Raw genomic sequence first — 15,860 nt, 5'->3', positions numbered from 1 at the left:
GGATACATATATAATTTGAATGTTTCTATTCAGAATATTGCATAATTCAAATATTACATTTGAAGAGAGCATTAGAAATACTATTACAAATATATAAATTGGAATCTTTCTAATTCAAAAATTGCATACTTCAAATCAAATTATTAGAAACATTTGAATCGAATATTACATTTAAAGAAAGCATTAGAAATACTATTACATTAATGTTAGAATGTTGTAGAGGAGTTCCGCTGTGATAAGATTCCATTTTCTATTTTCTAATTTTCTCTGTTTTCTTTTGAGTTATGAATATTTTACATTGTAGTGTGCCAAAAGGTAGAGCAAATTGTTGATAGCGCCACATACAGGGCTCCATTTAAGAAGCTATGAATGTAGCTTCGTAGTGCTTTTGGCTGCAGGCTTGCACGAGTTAGCCTACAGATAAGAATTAAGAAGCAGCGTTCATCAGACCACTTATTAACCTATATAACAGCTGTAAAGTGGCATTTTTAAAATTCTCCTGGACTTCTCTAACCAGAGAGATTGATAGCCAATCACGAGACGAATTGAAGTGTGCAAGGGTAAATGCAGGTAGCATATTCCAACCTACTAGCCGTGATACCGGGCGGACAGGAAGTTAATAAATCTAGTACACAGTCTCTTTCACAACTACTCAACTTTGCCTTTATAGCAATAGACAATATACAAATAAATTAAACTGGCTGTGTTCAAACAAAACATTATTTATGGACACTTGAATTTCATATAATTTTCTCGTCACAAAATATTTGTCTTTTGATTTTTATCAAGCATTTAAAAATGTAAAATAAAAGCTATTCTTAGCTTGTGGACCGTACAAAATTAGGGAGAGGCTGTAGATTGCATTCCTTTGCTATAGTATATATAACAATGTAGGCATAATCAGAATTCAGTAGGAACTCTTAAAGGGACAGTATACAACAATTTTCATATCCTATGATTAAGTGCTCCTGAGAGCATGAAACTAGTCAGGATGCTTGCCTGTCACATACCTGATTTTTAAACTGTTACAATAAATTTATTTTTTTATTGCATCAGCTCTTCTCTCTGAAGCCTTTTTTAGTGTGGCTGTTACACTGTTTTTGTTGACCAATTTTTATATACCTGCATGTAATATACACTACTATAAAGAAGAATATGCACAGATGGTGATCTAAAAGTCCAGTATTAAACCTTTTAAAAATGTACTTAGAAAGCTGATAGTTTAGCACTGTGTTGATGAGGTTTGGCTGAGACACCCAGTGAAAGGGGCTGGGGAAACAAGGAGAGCAGACCCCCCCATTCCCTTCATAGGAAAAGAACATAAACAGGAGCCAGCATGAGTCTGTAAACACATGTATTATTTATTTCTTTCTTTATTTATTTATTTATTTATAATGTATTATTTATTTATCAAATATTTATTTATAAAATATTTTACCAGGAAGGATACATTGAGATGTCTCTCGTTTTCAAGTATGTCCTGGATGAACAAAACATTACATTGATAAAATAGGGTACAATAAAATACAAAAACAATATTAATAATCAATAATTCAAAATTTAACATAGAGCAGGTAGGAAATATATAATCAACCATAACAGGTGCATTCTGTTTTGAGATATGTAGAGAGGGATCGGTTAAAGGATTTTAGGCTAGGGTAACATTTGAAAGTGTGCGGGAGGTCATTCCATATTTTCGGTGCTCTGTAGGAAAAGGAGGATCGAGCTGCTTTCTTCTTATATTGAGACAGACTAAATAAAGTGCAGGTACTGGATCGGAGGTTATAGGAGGTGGGAGCAGCCGGGGAGAGCATTCTGCTCAGGTATGGTTGGAGCTTCCCAGAAAATCTCTTAAACACAAGGTTGGAAAGATGGAGTGTGCGTCTAGATTCCAGCGACAGCCAGTTTAGTTCTTTTAGCATGTCACAATGGTGGGTAATGTAAGTGGTAGAGCGAGTTATACAATGTATTAAGTTTATTAAGGTGGGTTTGCGGTGCAGGTGCAAATACTACATCACCATAATCAATTATTGGCATCAGCATTTGCTGTTCAATCCTTTTCTTTACTGTAGGGCTTAGGCAGGATTTGTTTCTGTACAGGGTACCTAGTTTTGGATAAAGTTTAGATGCAAGTTTTTCTATCGGAGGCCAAAAGATAGATTGGGGTCTAACAAAATACCCAAGTATTTGAAAGAGTCGACTGTGGTCAGTGATTTTGTTTTAATGCATGGGAATTTTGTAATTTGTGTAATTTAGGAACAGTTCCAAAGATCATTGTAACAGTTTTGTCAGTATTTAGGAATAGTTTGTTTTTGTGATCCACTTTTCTACCTCTTTGAACTGGTTTTGGAGCACAGCCTCAAGTTGCGGTAGATTTGATTTGCTTGCATAGATTACTGTGTCATCTGCATACATGTGTATAGTTGAGGATTTGCAGACATTAGGTAGATCATTTATAAATAATGTGAAAAGTAGGGGGCCGAGAATAGAACCTTGGGGAACACCACACGTGACTGGGAGAGGGAGTCGCTGTCAGAAATGGAGACATATTGTGATCATTCCGATACATATGATCGAAACAAGGTTAGTGGACAATCACCAATACCTGAGTTTTTTAGTTTGTGCAATAGAATGTCATGGTCTACTGTGTCAAAGGCTTTTGCAAAATCAAGGAAAATAGCTCCAGTTAGGTCTCCTTGTTCCATGCCAGTTTGAATGTAATTACAAACTTTTAGAAGGGCAGTTGTGATGGAGTGATTTGGGTGAAAACCTGATTGATCAGGGGTCAGATAGTTAAATTGTTGATAATACTCACATAGTTGCTTATGGACGCATTTTTCTAAAAATTTTGACAATACTGGGAGCAGTGATATTGGGCGATAGTTAGAAACCAAAGTAATGTCACCACTTTTATGGATAGGCACTACTCTTGCAGACTTCTAAAGTTTGGGTATGTATCCAGACACCAAGGATTCATTAATTATGGTTGTATACATCTGACACAGTCAAATAGGCACATTATTAAAAAATAATCAAAACTATATATTTTTACAAAAACACTACCAGATGGGCTATATAAATCGATCATCTACAAAACATTTATGCGAGAGAAAAGCTAATGTTACTGAGCACACTTAAATAGATTGCTCAACTAATTAAATCACATAATGAAAACTTGAGTGACAACTGATTAAACCACATTGCACAGTCCCAATAAACTGCTTCAGCACAGGTTTAAACAAAGACTTGTAGAATAAGAAAATATATAATTGAATTACATGCAATTAACATTATCTAATGAAGTCTAAAAATCCATCTTATTTTTAACCTTTTTTTGTTTCATTTGAAGAAAGACATTCCTTGTGGCTGATTCTAGCCCTCGTTTCCATGTCTCTTTAATGAGATATAGTCAAAAGATTTGACCAGTCTCACAAAATCAGATGTGACATGTATAATGAGAACCTATAGTGCTAAAAGTAATGAGAAGAGTAATACAATTCTGTTACCTTACCAGCTACTATTTATTAATGTGATCCACAATGTGATATGAATGTGCCTGCTGACAGGAGTTGAAATATAGCTGGGACATGACAACATAATACATTTCACAGAATACAAATCAATAAAAAAAAAATCTTTAAATATTATTATATTTTTGTTCAGTGATTTAAAAAGACCTACAAGTCAATAGTATGCTGATGCTTTAACATTTATAGCACCAGTATGCTATTTAACACACTTCACAATAAAAAGTGTCTTGTAACAAGCCTTGTTTAACTCAGCCACTCAAGCACATGACAATCTTAGGCCTGCACCGGTTGGTGCATATGCAACTGTCTGTCAAGCTGATGTACAAGAGCATGCACTCTAATAAGTGTGTTACAACTGTATGATGGGACTTTGTACCTTTAAAGGGATATGAAACCCTACAGAGAATGACATTGTTGAAGTGATACCTAGGTAGGCATCTGAAGCACTACATAACAGGAAATAGTGCTGCCAACTAGTGCTCTTGCAATTGTATAACATCCTTAAAAAAACTGCTGCCATATAGTGCTCCAGAAATGGACCGCCTCGTAAAGGGACAGTAAACCTAGAAAATAATGTTATATAATTCTGTACATAGTGCAGAATTATATAACATTAGCTTAGCGCCAGCTTTGTAAAGCAAAGGGTTAGATACATATTTTACAACGAAAACAGAATGCCACTCCTGGCTCTACTGAGCGGATCTGTTTTCTTCTCCTAAGCGCATCATGGCATGCTGTCTAATCACAGCCAGCTCGATCGTGCTATTAAACTCAATGTAGCTACCAGACCAGAGCGAGCTACATTGAGTTTAATAACGCGATCAGACGCACTGTGACAAAGATTACAAATACGGCATTTGATTAAAGTTTACCATCATTGTAAGATGTGCACTCCTCTCTCTGCTTTTAAGCAATAATTGTGCAAGAGCAGGGATGAAACAGTCTAACACGATTTCAGACTATATAACATATTGTGGAACATATAAAATGTGTTTGTGCATATATATATATATATATATATATATATATATATATATATATATATATATATATATATATATATATATATACACACACACACACTTTATAAATGTTCCCCTAAACGTTTCAACTTTGCCTCCAGGCTGTTGGCTAGAATGCTGACTAAATAATTTTTCATACATAGTCGCATCTAAACGGGAAGAACAGCATGTTTAAAATACGGGTCTGCTTTCTCTCTTCGTTAAACCAAAGCATATAAATATTGGTGCTGTGCAGTGTGACATGTTTACACAAATTTAAAAAATGTGATGTTGCAGATTTCTATATGAAATGACATTCATAGTAATCTTGTCACATTATATGACGAGGTCTTGCAGTTACACAGTCTTTATTGTGTCAGTAAATCCTCTTCACAAACTTTTTTTTAAAATAAGACATATTTCTTGAGAGCTTGAAACGCATAGTCTTACTATGTATTTTTATTTTTATAGCCTCACGAGAAGGCATTTTTTAAATTAAAGGGACATTAAAATTAAAATTAAATCTATTACTCATACAAAAGAGTACTAGTTAAATGTTTTTCGTCATGAAAAACTTTAAGTTGAAATTGATTTTGAAACTAAGAGGAGGTTAAAAGGACCACTAAATACAGTAGAATTGCATCATTAACAAGTGAATTATAAAAAAGATAATACAATAACACTTATTCTGAATTTCACAAAAGAGCTTTTTTTTTGGGGGGGGGATTTATTTTTTCTCTTATTTGCCAGCCCCCTGTTTAATGTGACAGACATCAGCCAATCATAAAAGGCTCATTAGTTACAAAAGACTAACTAGTTGGATTCAACAGGTTGTCAAATGCTATTCAATAGAGTGCCTATATGCAGCCCAGATCGTGATGTCATCAGTGGGCGGAGCTTGGAAGCCCTTTCAAAGTGGCCAGAAACAATATTCATTTTAAAATAACTGTTTTTACTGTTCCTGCTGGACAATACAGGATGGGGTGCAGCAGGCTATTTGCAGCTTAATCTGAGGTAAGACTTTAAGATAATTAAGGTGTAGACTGTCCCTTTAAGATGCTTAGTAGGGTTTATTTATTTAATGTTCTTACATTCCCGTGATAACTCTAGCTAACTGTGCAAATGAGATAACTGGGAACATATATACATATATGTACAATAGATGTAATGAATCCAAATAGTCTCTGTAGAAAATTCCCTTTTGTATTTGCCTCCACAGTTGATTCTCTTCTCAGTAGGATGTATACTCTCTCGATAATGTTTAAGACCAAAGACAATGTTAATTTTTTTTTGCTCCTGTATCTACGTGGGTCCTGCTGAGCTGCTCTTGATGGTAAATAGACCACTTAAATTGAAATGCTAGGATTTACCAATGCAAAAAATAAAGGGGACTTTCACTCATAAAGTATAAAATACTTCATGTTGTAAGTTCCTTTATTTTTCTGTAATGTATGCTGCGCTAAACACCTCAGGCCACCCATGGCAGAACGCAATTTATCACTGAGGTGATTGTAGCCAATAGCGGTGTGGGCCAGCTGGCATTATGCTGGTTAGCTAGCAGGCTATTGGCTATGATCACTTTACTATAAAATAGTATTCTGCTGTAGGTGGCCTGAGGCGCTCACAAACGCTAGGATTTACTATCACTTTAATGGTGATATGACTGTTGTTCTTTATCTCAAGCAGTAGGGGCATTTGCCTCCACTGGAAGTGTGTCACCAGTTTATAAACTTTAGATTGTTCTGTAATTTTCTTCTTCTTGCTATCAGTTTGATACCACCTGCACAAATGTCGTAAGAACCTCAGTTGAAGGCTACAGAATGAGTTGATCTTCTACTCTTACTCACACCACACCGTACCCCATGCACTTTTTCATTATTACACATACCCCCAGAAGCTCCCCACAGGGCTCTCCATGAATCTTCTGACAACGGAACTTGACCTTTGAATCTGGAACCACAACTGTTGGTACTATCGCATAGCGGCAGCGTTGCAAAAGAGACGCCAAGCAAGGCTACAGAACGTCCAGTAAGTTTGCTTTAGCTTCTCTACATTTATCATATGATATTGATATTTATTCCGGAATGTGCATTGAACATTAAGGTCTATTATTATATATTGATACTGCTCGTTTATCATATGATATTGATATTTATTCCGGAATGTGCATTGAACATTAAAGAGACATTAAACACTAAATAAATGCTAGATAGAATGATGCATTCAAAGAAAAGATTAGTCCATGAGTAACATGTAGATGTATTTTTTAAAGTTTCATTAGTTGTTTAAAAAGTGATAAAATAAGTGTAAAGTTTTAGTGTCTATAAAACACTGTGAGCTGCCATGTTGTAACTTGTGTTACCTTCTCTGCTGTGGCCAATTAGGGTCAGTTATAAATAGGTCACTAGAGTGTGCAGCCAATGGTTGTGCTGGATTTAACAGTGTTCTGCACTTCCATTTCTAACAGGAACTGAAAAGCTCACAATTTCACAATGGAATTACAGGCAAAGAGGACAAAATAAATAATGAAAGTATATTGCAGAGTTGTTTTATTATATGCAATTTATCATTTTATATTACCATCTCAAAGTGTTTAATGTCCCTTTAAGGTCTATTATTATATATTGATACTGCTCATTTCTCAGAGTGCACAGACACTAGTATTTTACTTCTTTGTTGTGTATACTCTTAAGTTCTGAGCGGTGAGAGTGCACCTGATACACGAAAAACTGTTTTCCGTTGATACAGAGGAGTCACATTTATGGGATTGATATATCCCAGCATATATATATCTATACATTTAAGGTCACAATTGGCAGCTATAGAGCTATAGTATATAGCGCAAGGTACACTCATAATCAGGTATTCAATAGGTAATTATTCAAGGTTGACATATTGTTCGAAGTTACTCCCAAACTTGATTATGGAGGCGCAACAACCACAAGTATCCTTTTATTCCCTGGAACAAGACTTCTGATACTGATTATAAAATATAAGGCAGTGGAACTCTCTAATACCAGGGAGAAAATCAAGGAGCTACAGTTTGTCTTGGACAAGCATACTAAAGAACAAGGCTACTATGAAATGGACGTTATCTTAAAAACCACAGTAGAAGAAACTAAGAGAGACATTATTGCAGTTAAACATTCTAAATATCTTCGTGATAATGAAGATTATAAGAACAACAAAGTATTCATATGGAATAGGAAAGAGAGTACATCTCAATATAAAACAAACAAGAATAAGAAACAGGTCACGTTCCAGATCACAACATAGATTGATAATGAATCAAGGAGAAAAAAGCCCTAATCTGGAAGAGAAGAAAAGAGTAGCATTTTTCTGATATGGAAGCGGAGTCGTGTGATGAAGATATAAATCAATCTCAGCAAAGAGAAAGATTGCAAGATTATGAAAAGACACAAGGACACATGGACTCTAAACCTGTGTTTAAAGCTAATAAAGCTAATAATAATCCTTTAATTCTAAAGAATAAAAACAAAAGAGAACAGATTGTTGTAGAACCTAATACTGCTACAGAGGGTAGACAGAACGATACAGGGGCTATCCCCAAACAACAGAATTACTATAGTACACACAAACAGGGGAGAAAGATTGACCCAGCTTTAAAATATAATAGTCCGACATGGGCCAACACAGATAAAGTGATATGAAGGGAACACACAGAAGAAAGATATAATATAGACACTATGCAACAGGTTTTTTATGTTCCCCCAAGAAAACCAGAAGGGGGTGTCAGATAAAGAGCAGAGAGGGAGAGAACATTATCAATTGCAAACACAGAGAACAGACAACTAACCAAAGAGATTATTGTCACCTCAGAAGGGAAGAAAGTATTTGTAGTAGGTAATGTAATCAATATATCAGGAATAGATCTTACCCTTCCCCAATATGAGGTGCTGAATTTTGTCTTAGGTTTTGCCCCATCTTGTAAATTCAACTTATTTGAAACCCTTATAGATGTTAATAGATTAATTTACACTTTAACACTTAAAAGGCCTTTTTTTTAACAAAGATGGGCAAGCATTGCCATCTGTTGATCCCCCTGAGTCTCTGATTGACCATACTAAGGCTAATATGGGTTTCAGTGAACTGTGCAGCATCCAAGACATGAACAAGCTGTTGAGGGAATCCATTGTGAGTGATGGAGATACCACCAAGGTTGCCGCACAGTCCAATGTAATTACCAAGACTATGTCTAAGAAATCACTGTTCTATCCTATTCACAGTAGGGGTACCGTGTTAGAATTGTTTCAAAAATCAGTGGAACAAGAACTCACAAAACTTCACTCTGAGGAGGAAAAGCCCAAATTTAATTTGAATGCTGTACAGAAAAGGGAAATGAAAGAGCTAAAGAAAAATAAGGAAATTGTGATAAGAAAATCTGATAAGGGGGAGAGCACTGTTGTAATGCAGAGGAAAAAATACATTAATGAAGTAAATCGTTAACTACATGACTCTCATACTTATGAATCCCTAACATACAACCCCACACAGAGGTATATGAGATTCATCAAATCCCTCGTAGATGATAGGATGGAGAAGGGCTTTTTGGATGTTAAAACTGCAGAGTTTTTATGTAACGAACATCCACAAATCCCACTTTTTCATCTGTTCCCTAAAGTTCATAAATCCCTTGAGAATATTAGTGGAAGACCCATTGTCTCGGGCATAGGCTCAATTCTTGAACCTTTGTCTGAATGGGTGGACCAGATTCTCCAGCCTTGCGTGACACCAAACATCTCTTGGAGCTGGTTTCTCTAATGGAGTGGAGGGAGAATTATCTGTTGGTCACTATTGATGTGGTCTCCCTGTACTCCAGGATACCCCATATTTTTGGGTTAAAGGCAGTAGAGTTTTTTTCTAAGCACTAAAACGGAATTGGAAACTGATCAGATTGAATTCGTTATTTGTGTAGTAAAGTTTTTGCTTGAACACAACTATTTTGAATTTCAGGGTGATTTCTATCTCCATATGTGTGGGACTGCAATGTGGGCGAAATTCGCTCTCTCCTATGCCAATTTATTTTTAGGTTGGTGGGAGGAGTCCCACATCTTTGGAGATAGGAATGTTTATAGCGAGAACCTGATGTTTTATCAAAGGTATATAGACAACCTTATCCTGATATGGAAGGGTCCTCGGGAAAGAATGAATAAATTACTAATATACTTAAACTCTAACAAAGTGGGTCTTACTTTTACAATGGAATTTGATTCAAATAAAATTAATTACCTAGATATATAACCCTTCAAGGAGATATTGTTATAAAGATAATACAAAAACATATAGAAAACTCATTTCAAAAAATAATTTGCTGCACGCCTCAAGTAATCACCCCAAACATATATCTATGGCGATAGCTAAAGGACAGTTCCTCATACTGAAGAGGAACTGCTCTAAGCAGGATGATTATTATGAAAAGGAATGTAGCACGTTGTCGACTCAACTACAAGAGAGAGGATATCCTAGATACACAATTCAAAAAGCCATGTAGATCTAATACCAAGAGAAAATCTTTTGTGAAAAAACACAAAAAAGCCAGAGAGAGACAGAAAGACAGACTCAGGGATTTATTTTGTCACTAACCACAGTAATGAGTATACTAAAATTTGTGACATCAAAAATAACCTACTGATTCTGCAGGCAGATGAAAGGCTAAAATCAGTCATTTAAAAGGGATGTAAGTTCTCCTATACAAGGAGCATGAGTTTGGGCAATGCGTTGTCCCCTACTAAATTACCCACCCAAGAAAGGAGCTCATGGTTAATACATAAAGGCACATTTAAGTGCAATAGTGCACTATGTAAAGCCTGTGAGTTTATTAAAGTCACAAGATATTTTGAGTCCTATGACACAGGTCAGAAGTTTGAGACATCACAGTGTATCAACTGCTCTATGGAGTATGTAATCTATCTGATTTAATGTATAGATTGTGTCAGTATGTAGAACTCACCACCAGGGAGGTGAGATTGCGAATAAGAGAACACCTTAGCAACATTAGGTGTAAAAAAAGAGTGCTCTGCCCTGGCATCTCACTTCATACATGAACACAGACAAGATGTGAGCTCATTTAGGTGGCAAGCAGTGGAACTTGTGAAACAGCCACCTAGAGGTGGCAACAGAGTAAAGCTTCTTTATAAAAGAGAGACATTCTGGATCTTCAAGCTATGTCCCCACTTGCCCAGAGGATTTAACTCTGAGTGGAATTTAATTACTCACTGGGAGACATAGCTTTGGAATCCAGAAGGCATATGTTCTGGTCAGAACAACTTTTGCAAAGCAATAGAGTAAAACATATTCTGAGTTATCCTCTTTGTTTATATGTCAGAATCGTTCTGTAATACAATATAGTACAATATATCCCTATTTTGCCCTACTACTTAAAATTAAAATTATTTCTATGAGAGTATTAGGTCTAATAGATAGTGTAGGAAGATATATGCTGTTACTATATAATTTGTCTTTATCAATCTTTCCCTACATCTGCTGGAGGTTAAGGCTGATATGCAAATGTCAATAAGGTTATTTGATTTGCACTAAAGGGCTACATATACAAATAAAATAAAATAATAAAATAATGTAATAGAATATTAAACCACCAATGGGAATATAAGGTACACATACTGATTGTTTCGAGTGTGACTCTGTATATATTCAAGTAAGCCACACTAAGAAATGTGTATATTATAGATATTGTTTATTAGGTAGCTTTTGGATTTTTGGATATGTTTATTATACAGGTTAATGTGATTATATTTATATAATGGCAGCATCTATTTAGATTATATTGGTGTATAGTCATTTGCAGGATCACAGCGTTAGATGGAAGTATATGACAAATACGCTTGTGTAATATAACTGACTATCACATCTAAGTGGATGCAAGAGTGTATTACACACAATAGATATAAGGGGTTAATGGTTGTGCTCAGATATTAAGGCGCGATTACACAGGTGCAGAAAAAATTATCTACACAAATCAGATTTGAGAGGTAGCTCAGTTGTTAACCTATTAGAAAATGAAGTGGTATACTTATGTGAGAGGGTAACTCCTAGAGTTTATCTATGATTACGGGTACAGCCAAAACGTGTCAGGTGTAGGAGTACCCCATGTTTTGCTTTTACCTAACCTGTAGGTGCACCTATGACCTATATTTCTAATTATGCTGTGAAGAATTTTGAACTTTTAATCATTACAATAAAGGTCGTTTTTGGAAGATCCGGTCTGGGTTCTTTGGCTGGTTGTGCACTTTTTTATTATTACACATACCCCCAGAAGCTTTCCCGACTTTTCACTCACCAAGAACTCTCCTACCCATACACAACCTGTCGGACAGCTCCAAATTATCTATATACCCTCCAGCCCCACTTTCTTACACCCTTACACACACCCAGGAGCACTTCCCACAGATACACACATGCCCAGTTATTTCTTACTCTTACACAGACCCACCACATGATCTCTTGCACATACAAAGAGTTCTCTTGCTATTACACAAACATCCTCACTCACTTAAGCTTTTTACTCATGTGGATATGTTTTTACTCTTACACGCACACCCTGTTCACATGGGCACACCTGCACAAACACCTCAAGGAACTCTCCACTCTTATGCATGGAACCTACATACTGTCCTGTTCTTAAAAGGTACAGTAAAGTAAAAATTAAACGCAGATGATTCAGATAGAGTATGCAATTTAAAACTTTCCAATTTACTTCTATTACCAATGGTGCTTTGTTTTTTTGGTATCCTTTGTTGAAGAGCAAATCTAGGTAGGCTGACAGGAGCTTAGGAGTGTGCATGTGTAATTATTATTCTATGGCAGCAGTGTTTGCTACTATGTTTTTTATTGGCACAAACAATTTTGCAAACACAATTGCCAGATGGTTAAATACACATGAAAATTGATAATAGAAGTAAACTGGGAAGTTTTTTTAAAATGTCATGTTCTATCCATTCAATGTATGTTTCATTTTGACTTTACTGTCCTTTTAAACATGCATCATGATAATCTTCTACTTTTACACACACCAGATACAGTTCACATTTTACACACACTTGTAGCCTCTCTCCTACTCTTACACACATCAACCATTCCTTTTCCCTTCCCCGTACCTTTCTCCCTGCTCTCCCTCTTTTACACACACAGGTGCTCTTACCTGCCTTACATGCACCTCCAATCATTCTCCTTCTTGTATGCAACACGCCAGGCATTCTCCTTCTTTTATACACACCCACTAGGTGTTCTATTCTTAAACAGACCCACAGGTATTCTCCACTTATATGCACGCCTCAAGCACCGCCTTTATAATATTCCTGTTTTCTCTCCTGTTCTTAAGAACTCCCTCCACAAGCTCTCAATTAGGGATGGGCGAATGTTTCTAAAAATTCAAAATTTAAAATGAATTTTGATACATTCGTTCGTTCAAAACGAATTTCGAATGTTTATATAACATTCTAACATTCTATTTTCGAATTTTCATTTTCGAATTTTTCAATAAAATTCGAAAATATTCGTTCCAATAATAGAATGTTTAGCTATGTATTCATTCAATTTTGAAATGTAATATTCGAATTTGAATGTGACATTCGAATTCGAATATGACATTCAAATTTGAAATAGTATTTCTAGTCTACAACTGTGTTTAATAAATGTAATATTCGAATTCGAATGCTACATTTGAATTTGAATGTCACATTCAAATTTTAAATAGTATTTCTAGTCTAATACTGTGTTTTAAATGTGATATTTGATTCGAATGTGATATTCGATTCAAATGTGACATTCAAATTCGAAATAGTATTTCTAGTCTAATACTGTGTTTTATAAATGTAATATTCGAATTCGAATGTGATATTTGAATATAACATTCAAATTCGAATGTGACATTCGAATTCAAATGTGACATTCGAAAACTGTAAATAACATTTGAAAATCGAATTTTTAAGAATATTCATTCTTATCAACATTCTATTATGTAAATCGAATTTCTACAATAATATTCGTTCTAACATTCGAATTCGGATATAAACACATTCGCCCATCCGTACTCTCAATCTATTATAAAAAAGACCCAAACCTACCATACCTGTCATGTTCTGTCTCAGGATATTTTGTGAGAGTCTCAAAGTCTGGAACAGTTGCTTTAAATGAAGATTAGTCGAAGCCATATAGATTGAAAATATATCAAATTTATTTAAAAAAACAAAATACATTGAGCAAATACTTGCAGGGTATTTTAAATATATACTATTCAGGTATGTTATGTCCAGTGTTCCCTCTAAGACCAATTTTGTGAGCGACTCAGCAGTGAAACAGTTACTAATGAAATCACACCTTGTAGTCAGGATTGTGTAGTGTTTACTAATTGCAGTAATGAACTGTTTTACTGCTGGGCCGCTCACAAAACTGGCCTTAAAGGGAACACTGGTTATGTCCACATACGCCAGGAGTGTAAAGGAACAAACAAGTAAGCAGAGATGCAGATTGAAAAGGAAAGTCTTTCTCCTGGTAATAACTGAAGTGCAGGATTTGCACAAAGCAGGAAACAACCTTGTAAACAGGTAACAGGTTTAAAGTTTAACACAAAACAGTGTAAATAGGGGTGCTATCACTTTAAAATTGTGTAATTCTGCACAAGTAGAAACTCATATGCTTGGTGTAAATAGATACTCAAAGTGTCTTTTAAACACAATAAAGTGCAAAAGGGGCACTATCACTTTAGGATTGACCAATCTGCAATGACTGGGGAAACAAATATTTGGTATAAATTGTTACTCAAATTTGCAATAAGTGATATGTAGATCTGTAATGTGTAAATACAAATTACAATAATGCATATATAAAATATAACCTATATAAATATACTTAAAGGTGCAAAAAATAGGAAAAAAGGAAAAAGTAATATATATTTGTTAAATAAAAGTCCAATTAAAATGTGTGTTTTTGGAAACACACACAGAATTTAACAGGCTGCTCTCCTCAGGGTAATGGCCATTCACTTCAAAATAGATCTATAGAAAAAGGGAGAAGGCGCAAACATAGCATGATTCTGCAAATGTATGCCAGATATACCATTTTGAATCAAATACACTCACATGTATTCAAGCACATAGCCTCAGGCTGATCGAAACTGTAATATTACTGAGAAACGCGTCGCTGTATTTTATCTATGTGTTTAATAAACACTTGTTTTTAAGTTTTCCAAAGTTACTTGCTATTTTTGATCCACTTTCTTTATTCACAATAACAAACCTTTTCTGTGGTTGTTTAAAGGTAAAGTCTTTCTCTTGGTAATAACTGAAGTGCAGGAAATGCACAAGGCAGGAAACGGGTGCAAAGCTGAAATATTCCTTCAAATATGTACTGAAGTACAGGAAACAGGTTCTGACTTGTGACAAAACAGAAACAATGCCTTAAATAGGGAGGTTTTGCACAGGATTGGCTCAGAGTATAACCAAAATTGAGAGCACCTGTGTTTTGCACAGGTGAAAATACAATTAGACAAATATATCTTTGGCAGTTCTTTTAAGTTGCATGAGGTTGCATTTGAAATTAGCAGACTGCTAGAACTTGCTGTGTCTCAACACACAAGTAAACAGTGTCGTAAGCACAGAGCCACAGGTTCAAATCCCTGCACAGCCCTTTCAAGCAGAATGCCCCCTATATCTTTTCTTTTCTTTTTTAGACTGGAGGCTTGGTTCGTGACAATACCACTTGCTCTTCCCATCTTTAATGCACACCCTTATGCTCTTAAACAAACTCACTCAGGTGCTAATTTACCTTTGTGCACACCCCCCTGCCCACCGTCATACCCTCGCACACTTCCCCAAGAATTCTTCAACACTTGAGCCCACTGCCAGTTGCTTTCCTCCTTATGCATCTCTGATGTAGATCCTTTTGTATTTAATCTTTTTATTGATCATATTCAAATCCCAATTAGGTGTTTATATCTTAGACAGAAGTACTACAATTTCTTGCAGCTCTGTATGTGATTCATTCCCTTAAACATTGCTATAACAAGTGTTGGACTTTAAGAAATGTATTTATAAGGAGTAACACACTCCCTCATCTTCTGTTTAACTGTAGGGGATCATTTCATATGTATAAACATTCACAACTGATTTGTTTCTTTAATTGCTGCAAATAGAAGATAAGCAAGTGCGAAACGCGTCTGCAGGAGTCGTGTTCTCCCCTGTTGCTTACTTGTTTACCATGATTTTATGCTGGATTGTAAATGCTGTGCTTTTAATGGAGGAATATCTCCTGATCTGAACTGTATTTCGTGGAGGACGCTTGGGCTGGTGCA

The sequence above is a fragment of the Bombina bombina genome, chromosome 6 (assembly GCF_027579735.1).
Source record: "Bombina bombina isolate aBomBom1 chromosome 6, aBomBom1.pri, whole genome shotgun sequence".
NCBI classification, from domain to species: domain Eukaryota; kingdom Metazoa; phylum Chordata; class Amphibia; order Anura; family Bombinatoridae; genus Bombina; species Bombina bombina.
The sequence above is the reverse complement of the archived record's forward strand: the minus strand, read 5'-3'. Positions refer to the sequence as shown.